At 34.7% G+C, this 17,261-nt stretch overlaps 1 long non-coding RNA gene across 11 annotated transcripts in view; it reads right to left on the bottom strand.

The window, feature by feature from the left end:
* LOC102151347 overlaps nt 1-17,261 on the bottom strand; it is a 115,403-nt gene that overhangs the window by 79,382 nt on the left and 18,760 nt on the right. The window contains exon 4 of one of the 11 annotated variants that reach the window (XR_005382624.1): nt 7,901-10,315. The exons of the other annotated variants lie outside the window; for them this stretch is intronic. This is a non-coding gene — a long non-coding RNA (uncharacterized LOC102151347). Of the gene's footprint in view, nt 1-7,900; nt 10,316-17,261 lie in introns of those variants that run through there. 11 annotated transcript variants of the gene reach the window in all.

Here is a 17,261-nt window from a genome sequence, read left to right on the forward strand (position 1 = left end):
AAATTCTCTTTCAATGTGTCTACAGTGTATGAAGGATAGACACATAAAGTAGTGGGCAAATTAAAAACTGATTTTCTTACTTAGATAATATGAATCAAGAACAAGTGAGTGGAACGCAAGCACAGGGAAGTGTAGGAATTAGCAAGCAAACAATTAGACATTACAACTTTGTGAGAGAGTGAAAATACGGACCCAAATGTGGCAGAAATTACAGAATTTAAGTCATGACACATAGGGTGGGGAAAAAATCTGACAAACATATAAGGAAAAATTAATATTTATTATTAGTCATTTGAAAAAAGATCAATTATTTCTCTTCTAGAAAATGAAGCTTGTTTTCTACAGCTAAATGACATTTGACTTCTGAATTTGGTCATAAGACTGCTTATGAAATACTTTAGCAGCTCAAACCTAGCTTGAGTTTCACATTACTGTTATTAAATCCAATACATCTGATGAAACAATAAAAATGAGATTCCAAATTATCCTTTCTTATGCCACTTTTCTTTTTTAAACCTCCACATACATATTCACACTTTAATATACATGTTCTTGATACAATTTACAATACTAAAAAAGTATTAATTAAAAGGAATTTATATATGTAATGTATATTTTATTAACATTAAATAGTTAATTAAATAGTAACTAAATATGAATGACACGTTGTAAGAAAATCTATAAATGTTTTGTCTTTGTTATTTCCTTCCATCTTATAAAGCAGACAATAAATATTACTTTTCTGATGTAATGAAACTGAGACCTAGAATTGCTAACCAGGTCCAATTTCCCTGACAGTATATCCAATGTTCCATTCACTATTATTATGATCCTGGAAAATCAGTTTATAATCTCACCAGTTTCTGGGCATAAGTTAGCAAACATTAATATATACATCAAGTGATTACATCACTGATTATATATGAATACACAATTATTGCATAGCCCCATGACAGCTGCGTCAAATGTACAAGGACTATTAAAAATCTATTCCTCATTAGTTCTTTATAAACCATGAAAATACAAACACAAATATATTTTAATGAATAGATACCTCACAGCAATTTCCCCAGCCCATATATGAAACATTTTTTGTAGTTAAATATCTACTTTTATATTACATAAACTAGTAAACATATATGCCATAAATTATGAAGTAGGATTTTTTTCTCAAGAATTTCAAAATGAATGCTTTATATACATTTTTGAGATTTTATAAAATGAACTAGCATTAAAGCTAAGCCTTTGATCTGATTTTTTAATTCCCTGCTTAAAACATTTACTTCCAACTTTTATTTCCCCTACCTATGTTTTTCAAGACTGTTTTGTGTCAATTCTACTTGTATGGGTGAAAATCTAATGAAATAATTACAAATGGTAAGTTAAGCTAAACTTACCTTTACTTTTTTAAAATTCAGGACCCTACCACCTTAGAGATCATTATGTCTACTAAATTCATTACTGATATTGAAGTCACCTTAATTTCTTTAAAATATAGTTTTGGACACGTTACTGTCCAGCTTTTAAACTTGAAATGGTCCATATTCACACACACACATTCATTCATTCATATATAGATGTATACACCCCAACCACCTAAGTCAGGTAATGAGTCTTCAATGGCCAGGAATCGCCTATTAATTCTTATTTAGAGAGGAAGCTACTTCCTGTCTCCTTGAACTGTCTAATTCTCCCATCTTCTTAGCACGTGTTTTTTTCTGCCTTTGGAATACTTCCTATTACCTTATCCTTTGAACCCAAGCTTTTGTTATCTCCAACAAAATTGGTCTTTTAAAGGTTGAAAATATCTCTGTGTTTCTAATTCCAGTAGTCAATTCTCAATCCTCACCTTATATGACTCATCAGAGGCACTGAACCAGTAAATCTCCTTCATCCTTGAAACACCATCTCCTCATCTCTCCTGAGACAGCTGTCTCTCCTGGCTGTCTTCCCATTATATTGGTCGCTTCCTGTATCTCCTTTGCTGATTTCTCCTTATCCAAGTGTTGGAGTGTCCTGGAGCTCAGTGCTGAACCTCTTCTCTATTTGTTCTCACTCTTTACTGATCTGATCTCATCTAGCCTAATGGATTTACATACTACATACATGCTGACAACTTTTACATTCACATCCTTAGTCAAGATTTAGTCACTAAATGATATAATTTTATATGTAACTGCCTACTTTATCCCTCTATTTGGCTATCTATCTATCACCTTCTACTTGAATATCAAGTAGACTTCTCAAACTTAATATGTCCTAAATTGAAATTTTCATCTTCCCATTAAAAAATGTTCCTCCAAAGCTTTTCTCAAATTAATAAATGAAAATTTCACCAGTTCAATTTCATAATCCTTAAGTTATTTATGAATCTTCTCTTTCTCTCAAATTATTTTTTTTAATTTTTTAATTTATTTTTCATGAGAGAGAGAGAGAGGCAGAGACACAGGCAGAGGGAGAAGCAGGCTCCATGCAGGGAGCCCGACGTGGGACTCGAGCCCAGGTCTCCTGGGTCACGCCCTCGGCCGAAGGCAGGCGCTAAACCGCTGAGCCACCCAGGCTGCCCATTCTCTTTCTCTCTACATCAATTTCACTGGCAAATTTTATCCATTTCTCCCTCTTTTGTGTGTGGATGCTTAACCGACTGAGCCACCCAAGCACCCCTATTCCTCCCTCTGTTAACAAAATCTGTCTTGTATGGAGGACACATATTAAATACAGAATTTGGTAATTGTTTTGATGTTGTGGAGTACCAAAGAAGATTTCAAAAGGGGACTGGAATCTGGGTGATGATTCATGAATATAGTTGCCTACAAACTGAAACTTACATGGGATTCTTAGGAAAGTTCTTAGCAGCTTCTTTATAGCTTTTCAACAGTAGCCTCACTGAGAAGTTTCTAATCAGACATATAAAACAGGCAATACATTCAGTTTCAAAGAGGCAATAAAATCAAGATCACAGACTACTAGGCCTGGGTTAATGTTCCATCTTTGCTACCCAATATCCTTAAGCCTCTGTTTCCTCATCTGAGATGAGGGGATAATGACTGCACCTTCTCTACAAGGTTGTTTGAGGCTATCAGTAAAATAGTTCACATGGGACATGTTATAGAAAGCATTCAATATTTATACATTAGTTAATATGTGTAGAGAGATTTGAACATCTTATAAATGCTTGAGAAAACACCATTCCTGAGGAATGAACTCTCATAATACGACTTCTTGTCAAAAATTTGTGATAATCTCGTGATTAAATATTAGCATAAGGCTTTGTTTCATTGTTGATATAACAGAATAAAAACCAAAAATAGTTGATCTTCCAACGTATCTAAAAGCATTACTCATCACTATGACTACACTCATAACCTCTACATTCAAAAGTGCCAATAGCACTATAGCATGTTCAACTTTATAGAAAGATGTGCAGTAATAACCGTTGGTCTATTTTTTATATTGTGAAATTGCATTATGAATCAAAGGAAAGTACTATCATCATATTAAGAAATATTTACCAAAATAAAATCATCAACATCATGAGGGCTAAGAGTTGTACCATGCAGGAAGATAATCATCATCTTCTGAGAGCAAAATATTGAAATTAGGCAGCAGAGTAACACAAGAATACAAGGAGCAGGTGACAATCTGAGCTCTGGCCAGATAGTAATCACAGATGTACTTAAGTTAATGCAGGTGTTCTGATTAAGATATCTAAAATTCTCAGTTTTAGGTCAAGACTTCTTCCCTCTTGAGAGCACATTATAAGACAGTAAGTTAATTTTCAGAGGGGAAACAATTCTTAATAGTGAAGAGCATAGAAGATGATATTGGAGTCACCAATAGAAAAGATATATTAAACAATTTCTGAAATTCAAGAAACAGACACAAACATGGGAAGTGAGCCATAGTCCAGGGACGTATGCTAAGAGCTCCTTCTACAGTTGTTGATTTGTCAAATTCTAGAATTTTTTACAGTATATTAAATTTGAAATTATAGTAGAAGAATAAAGATCAATTTCTTCTACATTATCTTCATACTTGCTATCTTTTTTAAAATTTTTATTTATTTATGATAGTCACACACACAGAGAGAGAGAGAGAGAGAGAGAGAGAGAGAGAGACACAAGCAGAGGGAGAAGCGGCTCCATGCACCCGGAGCCCGACATGGGACTCGATTCCGGGTCTCCAGGATCGCGCCCTGGGCCAAAGGCAGGCACCAAACCGCTGCACCACCCAGGGATCCCCTTGCTATCTTTTTCAATATAGGAAATTCCTCCTCTCCTTTCATGGTTTTGCCTTGATGTGAAAACATTTTTATTTTGCAGTCAGAGTTTAGTTCTTTGGCATAATAAAGAATTTGAGTTTAAAAGAATTTTCTTTAAAAATTTTAAGGGCATCTTACATAATCATTTATTTCTTTGTTTTTCTCATTACCTTCAGGATTTTCTCTTTAGGTTTAAAATTCTGAAACTTTACTCGGGTTATCTTCATGTGGAGGCCTATCTAACACCGTCTGGTACTAGGTGAGCCCTTTTAATCTAAAAATGTATTTCTCTTTCCAAGTCTGGGATATATTTTGCCTATATTTCTTTGAAAATTTTCTCTTTTTTGTTTTAGTTCTCTTTTTTTGAAAGCCCTTCCTCAGATGAACACAGGAATTTCTGTATCTATTCTTCACATTTCTAAATACTTCTCTAGACTTTCCACTTCTTCATTGTATGGACTACAAACTTCCCAGGTATGAGCTTCCTAATTGCTAATTCAGTCTTCCTTTGTGTCCACTCTCTTGTTATTTAATCTATCCAATGATGATGTATTTTTAATTGAAGCAATCACATTTTTCATTTTAGTAATTTTTTTTCAAAGCAAGTGTTTTAGTTTCTTGGTTTATTTTATAGATATGGTATGTCCTGTTATGCTTATCAAAGAATATTCTATTTATTTTAATACCTTCTGTTTCTTCTATTAACTCTGTTCATTGACATTTGTTGACTTCAATGATTCTTGGTTTTCTGTTCATTTTTGTAAAAAAAAATTTTAATATATGCCTACAGTAAATAATTTTATAGCTGGAATGTGTTTCTTAAACTCATAAAATAAACACTGGTGGTTTAGACTAGAAATAAATACATTTCTGATTACCAGAGCCTTCCACATGCAATGTCCAAGTGGACATGTTGTTTCTGAGGTGGAGGTGCTATATAGCCCCTTGACAACCCAAAATTAGTTATTTAGAGCAATAATTATCAAACTTAAAAGTTCCAATACTTAGGCCATCACCAAACCATTAAATCAGAATTTTCTGGCATGGAAGCTGGACTTCAGTAATATTCAAATCCTCAAGTTGATTCCAGTGTGAGGCCAGATGTGCTTACCTGATTCCACACACATTCTGGAACACTTCCTATCAGAATTCTGCCGTCAGAGTGCTATTATCACCTCTGTGCCAATGTAGTCATCAGCTACATTGAGTGGGATTCAATTAGTTACTTTTCCCCAGGTTCTATAGTCTCTGACCTTGGAATTATTCCCAAAGTCCATCTGGCAAACTCCCACATCATAGTGTCCTCTTAATTATCTCTGTGAGTTCTTACCCTTGTTGAGTCTCAACATCACTTCATTCCTGTCAACATTTTATCTTGCAGAAATTCTGCACTATTCCACTCTGTTAGTGACATTATCCTAGAGTTGCAAATACTATGAATTTATATCATCTTTCTTCATTTTAGCATGAGAGGTAGAAATCTATTCTCTATAGAACCTCCAAGAAGAGATATTCAGGTTTATGTATTTGTTCATTCTTTCATTTATTAAATATGATTTGGGTCCCTGCTCTATGTGCTAAGTTTAAAGCAGAGAACAAGACAAATACAGATACTGCCTCACATAGCCTGCATTCTAATGTGTTTTTCATAGTAGCCAACCACCCCTAATCGGAAGCAATTCAAATATTTAATAATATATTGGTGGTCGGATAAGTTAAGATAATACACATATAATGAAGTATTACCCAGTTTTTAAATACACTTAAAATTATGACATGAAAACATCTTCACAACATAATGTTAACTAGAAAAAAGGAGGATACATAATGGTGCATATAATATAAAAAAAAATTAAAGGTTTTTGCCTCTGAATTGGGACACCCTGGATAATTAATATATTTGTCTTTATATTTTTCAGCACTTTCTAATACCAACAGATTTATTTTCTATATATAATATACTGTTTAAAATAGTGAGATATGTGCTTTTTTATTATATTCTATTTTGCAAGTTAAAATACAAATAGCAGCAGAGTCTAACTATCTCACTTTATCAGGAGGCACAGATCTAGAAAATAAAGCTTGCAACTCAGAAATCAAGAAGACTTTTTGAGCTTCCTTACGTATTTTTACAAGGTAAGCTTCCTGAAGATAAGTGATTAACGTCATTTTTGCTTTGTTTTGTTTTGTGATTTTGGTATAAAGCCTTGCTAACTCATGTGATTCATTAAAAATTACTTTAGCAAAGACAGATGATATGTTTTAAGTCAGAGAATTGTTGCCTCACATAGTATCGGTATTCATGTTGGGTCTCTTGTCACAATATAGGGGTTTGCTTGAAACCTTTTAACCTAAAAGCCTTGGGTGGTGACATGCCTTGATGTCAGTTTTATTTCTGAGTGGGACAATACTTCATGGAATTTGGCAGAGCCCCTCTCCCAACACATTATCAATAAAGCAGAAAAAAAATATATAAAAAAAGATAAAGGGATGTTTGGTATATTGTTACTATATATTAAAGGCTTCGGACAAAGTTGACATGAAAATGATTTCTTAAAAGCTCAAAACTGGTGAAAGACCCTAGGAAGGAAGGCTCCTTCAAATTTTGGTTAACAAACCTCTCCTCATTTTGTCAGCCAGCTAATGCTACTCCACCCAACTTTTAAAAATCTAGACAACCCTTGAGAGGTAAACATTTTAAAAGAAAAAAAAAATGTCTGTCACTTGCTACCCATTTCCCTCCAGAGCCCATTTCTTCAAGTCTGATATGAAGTCATGGCTACCCCAGACATAAAAGCAATCTGATCTATAAAAAGCTTGGGCAGGGCTGCAAAGATGCAGTTGCTTTGACTCTGAAAAAGTTACTTTATATTCCATGATGTGCCACAAAAGATACAGATATTGCATGAGCACTTCAATGGTACCTCATGAATATAATCTCATTAATTTAACAGAGCATAGGTAATATCTGACTAAATGAAAGACCAAATGCTACACAATTTAATTATATAAAAACATCTATGTCAATTTTATTCTGTTACAAATTACCTATAAAAATTATCTTAATCAAAAATTGTCTTTTTTGTGGTAATGTTTTGTTGTGTTTTGTTTCTTGTATGGTGTTACCACTCAGCCAATTTTGGTCAAAGGTACTTTTTCTCACAATGTACTACCAATGTTATACATATGTTCAAATATTTTCTTTTTTTTTAAATTTATTTATGATAGTCACACAGAGAGAGAGAGAGAGGCAGAGACACAGGCAGAGGGAGAAGCAGGCTCCATGCACCGGGAGCCCTGACGTGGGATTCGATCCCGGGTCTCCAGAATCGTGCCCTGGGCCAAAGGCAGGCGCCAAACCGCTGAGCCACCCAGGGATCCCTCAAATATTTTCCTTACAAATAATATATAATAGATTTTTGGAGGGGCATTGAGTTTACCATTCATTTTAATGACAAAAGATTCCTCTTGAAACTTAGTTTCAAACCATAAAATATATCCTATGCACAATAGTTCTTAAATATTAAAGTGTTTCTATCACTATAGAGTAAATCATTCTACTGACATTGTGATACAATAGATATTTTAATACTTAATAATTATTTTCTCCAAATGCAGTTTCCATAGAAACACTACACTTTACTTATTAGACAAAGAAGGATCAGAACTCACTCTACCTACACTATGAAGTCCTTTTCAGCTCTGATTTCACTAAATTTACACATATGTTAAAAATCCATTTCAAATATTTAATATATTTTGTCTTGAGAGCATAAAATAATCTCCAAATTTTCTTGACAATATAGAATATTTACTATATATTTAGTATATGGACATATTTGTTTATACACATTTATGCAAATATACTTCGAGGAGGCAGGTTAAGGACAGAGAGTAACGATATATTTTCCAAATCTATTAGTTGCTCTCTCAAAGGATGACACACTTAGGGGTGTCCAGGTGGCTCAGTCTGTTGACAGTCCAACTCCTGATTTCAGTTCAGATCATGATTTCAGGTCACGAGATTGAGCCCTGTGTCAGACTCCACACTGAGCATGGAGCCTGTTTGGGATTCTTTCTCTCTCTCTCTTGGTCTCCTGCCTGCTGGCGCTCTGTCACTCTCTAAGGAAATAAATATAATCTTAAAAAAATAAGATAAAAAGATGACACATTTAGAAATACATCAATGAAAAATGATAGTAGTTTTGTTCTACATATTTTTAGAGTTGAATTTTTAAGTATTTAAGATTATAAAATGACATTATAGTATTTCAGTGTACAAATGCTCATTTAATGGCATCATATTCATCCATGTTAAATTGGTGAAACTAGAAATGACTGACAAATATTTGTTCCCCGAGGGGTGGAGTAGGGGAAGACATATGGAAGTAGCATGTACTGTGGCTTTCTTTGAAAGTGGTACTCTTAGTTCTCCTCTTTTTAGTACTCTAATACATCAAGTGGTTTCTTGGTCATTTAGAAAGTGTTAAGTCAAACTACCTGTCAAAATCTAGAATATACAGTGGTTATAATTATTCAGAATTATCTTCATTCACTCATTAATATCTAGTCTGAGAAGAGATTGGATTATCAGTTTTTCACAGATGGAACCACCCTTCCTTTTTGGCATACTGAACGTGAATGAATAAGCATATTGCATTGGAAACGGCACAATAAAATAAACAGAAATGGTGATGTAATTTACCTCCTGTCCTCAACATCAGTACTTATTAGGAAGTGGTTCAGTAGCCGAAAGAAATCTTTTTTTTTTTAGTTTTAATTTGGTCTTGGTATGAGGTTGAGTAAGGCAAGTGAGTGCATTGGATCAAAAGAATAGAAAGCAAGTTTTTAAGTGTGATGTGTAGCTCACCAGTTCCCCTAAGGTTAGGCAAATGGCAAAGTATATAAACTTATACGAGAATAAGTTCATACTAAGCATTAGAATAAATGTCTCGATTACGACGGTTGTTTAATAGCAAATTGAGGAACAGAGGAAATCATGGAAATGTTACTAACCTAACAAGATCAGCCAAAGGCACAAACATGAATTAAGTGAAGTCTGTCTATGTACCATGCATGCTCTTCCTATCCTTGACCCTCACTTTCCTATCCCTGACCCACTTGTGTTTCTCTAGGTCTCCCCCCATCAGATGCGACTGAGCAATGTGCAGCTAAACTGCACTGATAGAATCCATGTCCTTTGATTCATGTGTTGTCCTATTCCAACAAAATGTAGCATTTTGTGAGGAATTCCCTAAGGTGACTCTCCAATTAGAGGAGGCTAATCGGAATACCTACACCAGAAAAATATGTTCATGATTGTCAATAGTTTCACGTATATTTTGAACTATAACTATTAGGGTGAAAAAGATAAATCTCTTTCCTTTGCAAGTGTTGAAATTTCACTTTAGATAGTTTGAGTCTCATAAAAGTCCTGTTGTTGTCTGATTTAAAGTATTCCTGTACTGCAAAAGACTCAGCTCTGAATGAGATATTGTTTATATGCTGATTTGGATTTCTAAAACCGTAAACTGCATTGATAGTGAGATCTTTTCTACCAATTGACTAAAGAGCAGCCTAAATTAAGCATTCTTTATGTATGTCCAGGGACTATTACAGAATTTTAGATTTGATAAAACACACATGTGTTAAAGCAGGAGGAACTAAGCAAAAATATTTGGTCACATTTTAAGTTATTTTGATTTATTGAGTGACATTATTTTTAAAAATGTAATGTTTTTTATTTGTGGAGTTAGAAAATGGCCAAAAGTGATCCAATATTTATACTATCAGATAATTTGAAGACATAAAATAGGCCAAACAGATTATTACCTAATAAGCACTTTCATAAAAATAAAAATTAAAAAATAAAAAACCCAGAAAAGTAATATTTAAAGAAGCAGGAGGATTTCTGTAACAGAAACATAAAGCTCTAACTTATCTTCAAAGGAAGTCGATGGATAATTGTTTCTTGTACACTTAGGTAAAAGCGGATCAACGTATGCATCTCAGTGTTTCAGGCAAGCCTCATTTAGTGAAACCTTGGTCCCTGGCCTGGAATAAAAATCCCAGTGAGGATTCCAAACCTGTGCCAGTATTAGCTTCCATATGTTTTTAAATTTTTAAGAAGATGTACCACCACCTAACATATACATAAGGAATTTATACATAAACAAAAGGCAATAATCAAAGTCCAAAACTCTTTTAGTTAGCAGTTTTTAAAAAATACATAGGAGAGAAATAAAAATTGATCTCTGATCTTGATTTTAGCCTCTTTTTCACCCCCTCTGTTTTTGCATGTATACTCCCCTTCAGTATTAGTCACTCACTTCATCAGCTCTTCTCTACCCATAATTCCACCACAGAGCTTCTGGCCCCTCTGACAAACCAACACAGTGCCCCAGTCTGAGTGTCAGTCTGTGGAAGATAGCTGTTTGGGATTTGGCTTTACACTCCAGGTAGCCTGTCTCTGAGACCTAGTGATTCCTTAATGTTTCTGTTTTTTTCTGGGCTTAGAAATCTGGCTTTTCAACTATTCCCCTGAAGTCCATTATTTCTGATAGAGATTTTTCACCAGAGCCAAGGTTTTAATCTCATAGCGGTCTCAAAGGCTGAATAGAGTGGTTCTTCTTACCATGTGTGATCAAGGATACTAAGTCTGAGGAGGAAGAGAGAAACCTACTACTTTCCAGGGTTGGCCCTAGCCTCTTTACATGGCTTTCACTCAAAGCAACAAAGTGAGTTATGATTATTATTCCCACTTTCCAGCTTAAGAACTCAGGATTCAAAAAAAAAAGTTTTTATAATTTAAACTACGAAAATGTCAGTTTGAAGCAGAGGTCTACTTTTGGCTCTGCCACTAGATAACTTTGGTCAACTAACTTAATTTCTTTAGCCCTCAAAAGCTACATCTGTAAATTATTGTCATAATATTGGGCTGATACCTTGGGGACCTCATAGGTCTTAAAATTTCTTAAACTATGATAGAAAAGATTAATTCTCTGCTCAAGGTTGTTAAAGCTTGGTAAATGAGTAATGGAATTTCAGTATACTATTCTCTCTACTTATTTATACAATTAAAATTTGGCATAACAAAAAGTTTTTTTAAGTACTCTTTTGTTATCTAAAGAATAAAATACCAACTGATCTTCACTAAAATATACACATTATTGGCAATATGGAAATTATCTTCATCATCTATTTACTTTTCACGTGGAATAGATATGCAAAAACTGCTCCTAATGGTAAGTGAATTTTTCCATTTGTTCCACATTTTGTAAAAGCAAACTCCTATGTAATAAAATCAAACAAGAATATTCTTCACTTAAAAAAACAAATCCAAATTTTATTTAATAATTGCGATTTTCCTTGAGGGGATAAGCAAGCATTTAATTCCCGTGGGAGCCCATTTTAGTGTAACTCACTCCTGTTTTATTTACAATCCTGCCAGACCTTGCCCAAATTCATTTCTTTAGGGGGTGCACTTACTGGACAAGAGTTCCATGGTCTGACAGACACTTTGAACTTGGAGTATGGTCGAGAAGAGAGTCTGAATCACTGAAATCTAGAAAATCCACTTTAGAAACCACATCATTTCTGCTAGGGTAGGCAATGTTAACCAGAAATGTTTCAGCAAGTTTACTGAAGGACAAACAATTTCCCACATTCCTAAGGTTCCATAAACAGTGTGATGTTCTTTTTTGAAAGATCAGCATTATGAACAGTTACAATTATCCCACTTAAGTATTATTCATTCAAATAAGAAAAGCTGGAAAGCTTAAAATATAAAAAACCAGCAAAACTCAACCAGATGTTTTACCATGGCTGATTTCATTCTTTTTGTAGTCCAAAATCCTCAAAACAATGAAGGAGGACATAAATGTTCTAAGTTTTAAAAAGTTTCCTTTACATTTCCATTTAGTTGTTAAACTTCTAAATTCTATCTTATATACATTTGGGAAAGAATGAGGAGTCTTGCCAGTTTTAGGACTATAGTTCTTTTGGAATGTCAATTCCCCTGGACTATTCAGAATTCAATGTGAGGCAAACAACATTTGATTGGTGAGGGGCTTTCTTTGAAATGGAAAGGTTAAAGAGGTAGTATTTTATTGTGTCTTAAAATATTTGGAATCCCAAGTTAACTTACCATTTAAAACTTGTTTCTGATTCCAAAATACATTAGATTTCAGATATATGATTTATACATTAGATTTCAGATATATGATTTTGGTATTTCAAACTCTATTGGCTAACAACCCCACACAGAAACACAAGACTGAACAAAAACAACATCTGCATTCCATAGCCATTTTGTTGGCACCAGTTCCTTCTCAACATGTAAATGTAAAATACACAACTTCGGACATGAAAAAAAAAAAAGTATTCAGAAGTACTCTATTGTAGAAACAAGTCAATGGATTTAAAAAGAACTGTTGCTGCTGTGGGGAGGGTACATATTTGATTACATGACACAGAAAATAATAAAAGCAAATATAATTCTTTTGCAAAATGGCTGGGATTGAGATAAGGTACTTCTAAATTATTTTCATCCCACCAAAGGAAAGGACAGAAATACTCCCTGGTCAATGCTTGAGAAAAAAAGACAGACATGAGCCATTTTTTAATGAGGAAGAGTTTCAGTGGAATGATGTTTACTTCACCCAGTAGAATCTTGCAAATCAGAGTATTTTAATTTTATTTATTTTTTGGTTTCTTTGAACCTAAATGCTATAAAAGTAGCCATGCTGTATGAAGGACTTCAAGTGACCCACTTTAAAGAAAGAATTGAAAGAATGGAAGGGATGATTCAGACTATAAGAATTCAAAACTGGAGACAGAAGTTCAACTGAGCTTCCAGTGATATATAAGAATAGAGTTAGTAAAATATAGAATAAGATCCATGTTTGAAAGAAATTTGTGAGATCCTATAAACTTGATAATTTTATAGCTTTTGTTCATTTTCCTCTTACAACCAGCAGCAATGTACTTAAGTTGTAAAAGACCTATATTTTGACTATTTTCATTAATCAATTTTCCTACTCATCATACTCTCTCCATCCTTCTTTTTGCTGCTTGTTCTCCAGGAGGCCGTTTTCTGTGGCATACCCCCATAGCTGCCACCCACTCTGGATTTTTTTTTTTAAGATTATCTATTCATTCATTCATGAGAGAGAGAGAGATAGAGAGAGAGGCAGAGAGAGAAGCAGAGGGAGAAGCAAGCTCTGCGCAGGGAGCCCGATGCGGGACTCAATCCCAGGACTCCAGGATTAGGCCCTGGGCCCAAGGCAGGTGCTTAACCACTGAGCCACCCAGGGATCCCCCTACTCTGGCTTCTTGTTGGTTTGATCAGTGGGAAGCACCAGCACTTTGGGAGGATAGAGGAAGGATGAGTTCAGGGCAGTATATATCCTCCCAGGTCCATCCCTGTTGGATGCTGGGAATTGGCTCCAGCTTCACTGAAGGTCCCAACTTCTGTCAGATGGCCCTTTCCATATAGCAGCTATTTTCTCTGCTTTCAGTAAAGCTTCGCCTCCTCTCTTTCTCTCCCCACCCTCCTCAAAGTACAGCAATTCAAAAGTGATGCCACATTCCTGGGTCAAATGAAAAAATTAGCACCATAACAAAATATTTTTAACAGGAGAAGTTATTTATACCACATGTCCATTTCAAAATCTGTTTAGCTGGTATAGAAGTTTGATAGGTCTTAGAGACTGAGCATTACCACAAACTTAATCTGCCATTGAGGATTATGAAAAATCACTGTAGTCTCCAGTTGCTAGTTTATAGCTGTTGACTCAACCTATTTTTTAATCTAACAAAGATAATGGAACAACATATACCAGGTTTGAGTTGTCAGTTCTAAGTGGGTTCTACATCAAGAAAAGGCTTCATGGCAGGTCCAACCAACTTTCTCTCTGTGTTTGTTTGTTTGTTTTGAGAATTAAATGTAATAATCTATATAAGTCACCTAGTACAATATCTACCACATAGTAACCCCTCATTAAATGATTGCTTGAAAATAATTCCCTTACAGAAATACATTAGAGGATGGAGGGAGTTTTGGGCAGGGAAAGAAGTCAGGGTGGTTCACAAACATAGATTTTTCATAACTTACCCAGTGCCCTTAGTTTGCTGTATTCTAAGTAGACTCATCTACATATTGCATTTTTAAGAGTGCTTTTGAATGCCAGATATTTAGCTTTGAATTAAAAAACATGAGTTAGCACAGCCAAGAAACTAATTGCCTGCCACCATGCATACAAAAATCAAGCTCTTTTAGTACAAATATTTTCATTTAATGTATAAGCTTCCAACCAAGTCTCCTCCTACAGTCCTCAACCCAGATGGTTTATTGTACTTCTCTTGTTTTTATATGTTATCTAATGGAGTAATGCTTAAATGAAGTACAGGATACATTTTTACCAAATTATCACCACTTATTTTATAAGTTATTGTACATTTTCCTCTTTATTTCTACAATTCTTAGACAGTAAAAGGTACCTGATTATGAGGGGGGGGAAAACTACGTATTTAAGAAATACAAATCACACAACTTCTAATAATAATACAGGTACCACTCTTTATTTCTTAGTGGAATCAACTGTCATATAAATAGAGAATTACATCAAGATTAATGTCATCTCAGAACATGAAGACTCCTAACTCTGGGAAACGAACTAAGGGTGATGGAAGGGGAGGAGGGCGGGGGTGGGGGTGAATGGGTGACGGGCACTGAGGGGGGCACTTGACGGGATGAGCACTGGGTGTTATTCTGTATGTTGGCAAATTGAACACCAATAAAAAATAAATTTATTATTTAAAAAAAAGATTAATGTCATCTGCTCCTGTCATCCCCTATGCAATTCTTTATAGCTTCACACCAAAGATACTGTGAAGAAACATTACTTTGGTGTTTATGATATTGTGCTTGGGTATACTGTCATTGAGTATACTCATGACCTTGGCAAGTCACTTCACTTCAGTTCACATCTGTAGTGTGAGGTTGGAGGAAACATCCACAATGACTCTTAGCTTTCTAGATAGAACCTTGCATCATGTACAGACCCACCTGCTGTATATACCACAACAGGTGTGTACTATGCCTATACTTAGGCCACAGAACATTGACTTATGTTGATCAAGGTAGATGTAAGACAATTTCAAACATGAAAAGAAACTGATAAATAACACTGCTCTTCAAATGCACTGAATTACTTATTAAGAATATTTTCCCCAGTTTTATAACAACAGGCATAATATAGCTAAGTAAAAGGCAAATAAATATCTTAGTCCATTTAGGCTGCTATAACAAAAGTATTGGGTAGCTTATAAACAAAAGTAGTTTATTTCCCACAGTTCTGGTGGCTGAAAGTTCAAGATCAGGTAGCCAGTATGCTTGAGTTCTGGTGAGAGCCCTCTTCTGGATTATAGACTACCAGCTTTTTGCTGTGTTCTCACATGGTGGAGAACAGAGAGAAGAAGCAAACTCTGTCATGACTCTATAAAGGCACTAATCCATTCATGAGTTTTCCACCTTCAGGACCTCATTTAATCTTAATTATTTCTCAAAGGACCCACCTCCTCATACCATCACATAAGAGAAAAAGGATGGGGTTTCAACCTATGAGTTTGGGGGAATATAAATAGTCTATAACAGTAAATACCATTTCCCAAGAGGCTGTCTTGAAATACTTTATATTACCCTATTGGATGTTTGTATATAATTTGGAACTCATTCTCTACCTTTGACCAGAGTGCAAATATATATTAACCTAAAAAAGTAATGGCAATAAAGCAAGAAACCTCTGTAATGAAGTTCAGTAAAACAAAAGATATTCTCAAAAAAAAAAAAAATTCTAACAATGGTTGTTTAATTCCACTGCTATTAATATTCCTACATAGGGCAGATAAATACCTTTATATATAACTGGAAGTGTTAGAAATCCCAGAAAACTCAACTAGTAGTATTAAAGTATCTCTGTTCCATGTACAAAATGCTTTGTCCCTGGTGAGACTGTGTTAACAAACCTATCAATAGCACAGCAGTGGCAAAGAGACACCTGCATTGGCATACATCTCCCCCACCCCCCGGCATACATCTTAAAGGGGGGAAAAAAGAGAGTTTTTTCACCTCAATTACTACTTATCTATATATCCAAGAAAATGTAAGTTCACTTAAGAATAAAACTTTCTTTGTACTATATCCATCAAAACCCTTAAGTTTCTTGCCATACACAAAAATAAACTAGAAATGGATTAAAGACTTAAATGTGAGACTTAAGAATCATAAAACTCCTAAAAAATATGGCAATTATCATTTTGATATTAGCCTTAACAACATTTTTCTAGACATGACTCCTCAGGCAAAAAAACCCCACCCAAATCAAAAATAAACTATTGTGCCTGCATCAAAATAAAAAGGTTTTGCGCAGAAGAGGAGGCCATAAAAAAAGTGAAAAGTCAATGTACTCAACGGGAGAAGATATTTGCAAATGGCATATCCAATAAGAGATTAATCTCCAAAATATGTAAAGAACTTATACAACTCAACACCAAAAAAATCAAATAGGCAGAAGACTGAAATAGGCAGAAGACTGAAAATATGTTTTTCCAAAGACAGCAGAAAGATGGCCAACAGATATATTAAAAGATGCTCAACAGCACTAATCATCAAGGAAAAGAAAATCAAAACCACAATAAGAGATTACCTTCCACCTGTCAGATGATAGCTAATATCAAAAAGACAAGAAATAAGAAGTGTTGGTGAGGATGTGGAGAAAAAGGAATACTCATGCACTGTTGGTGGGAATGTAAATTGGTGCAGCCACTGTGAAAACCGTATAGAGGTTCCTCAAAAAATTAAAAATTGAATTACCAAATGATCCAGTTATTCCACTACTGGGTACTTACCCAAAGAAAACTAAACCTCTAATTCAAAGAGGTGTTTGCATCTCTATGTACATTGCTGCATTATTTACAATAGCTGAAGTAGAGAAGTGAA

The sequence above is a fragment of the Canis lupus genome, chromosome 32 (assembly GCF_011100685.1).
Source record: "Canis lupus familiaris isolate Mischka breed German Shepherd chromosome 32, alternate assembly UU_Cfam_GSD_1.0, whole genome shotgun sequence".
NCBI lineage: Eukaryota > Metazoa > Chordata > Mammalia > Carnivora > Canidae > Canis > Canis lupus.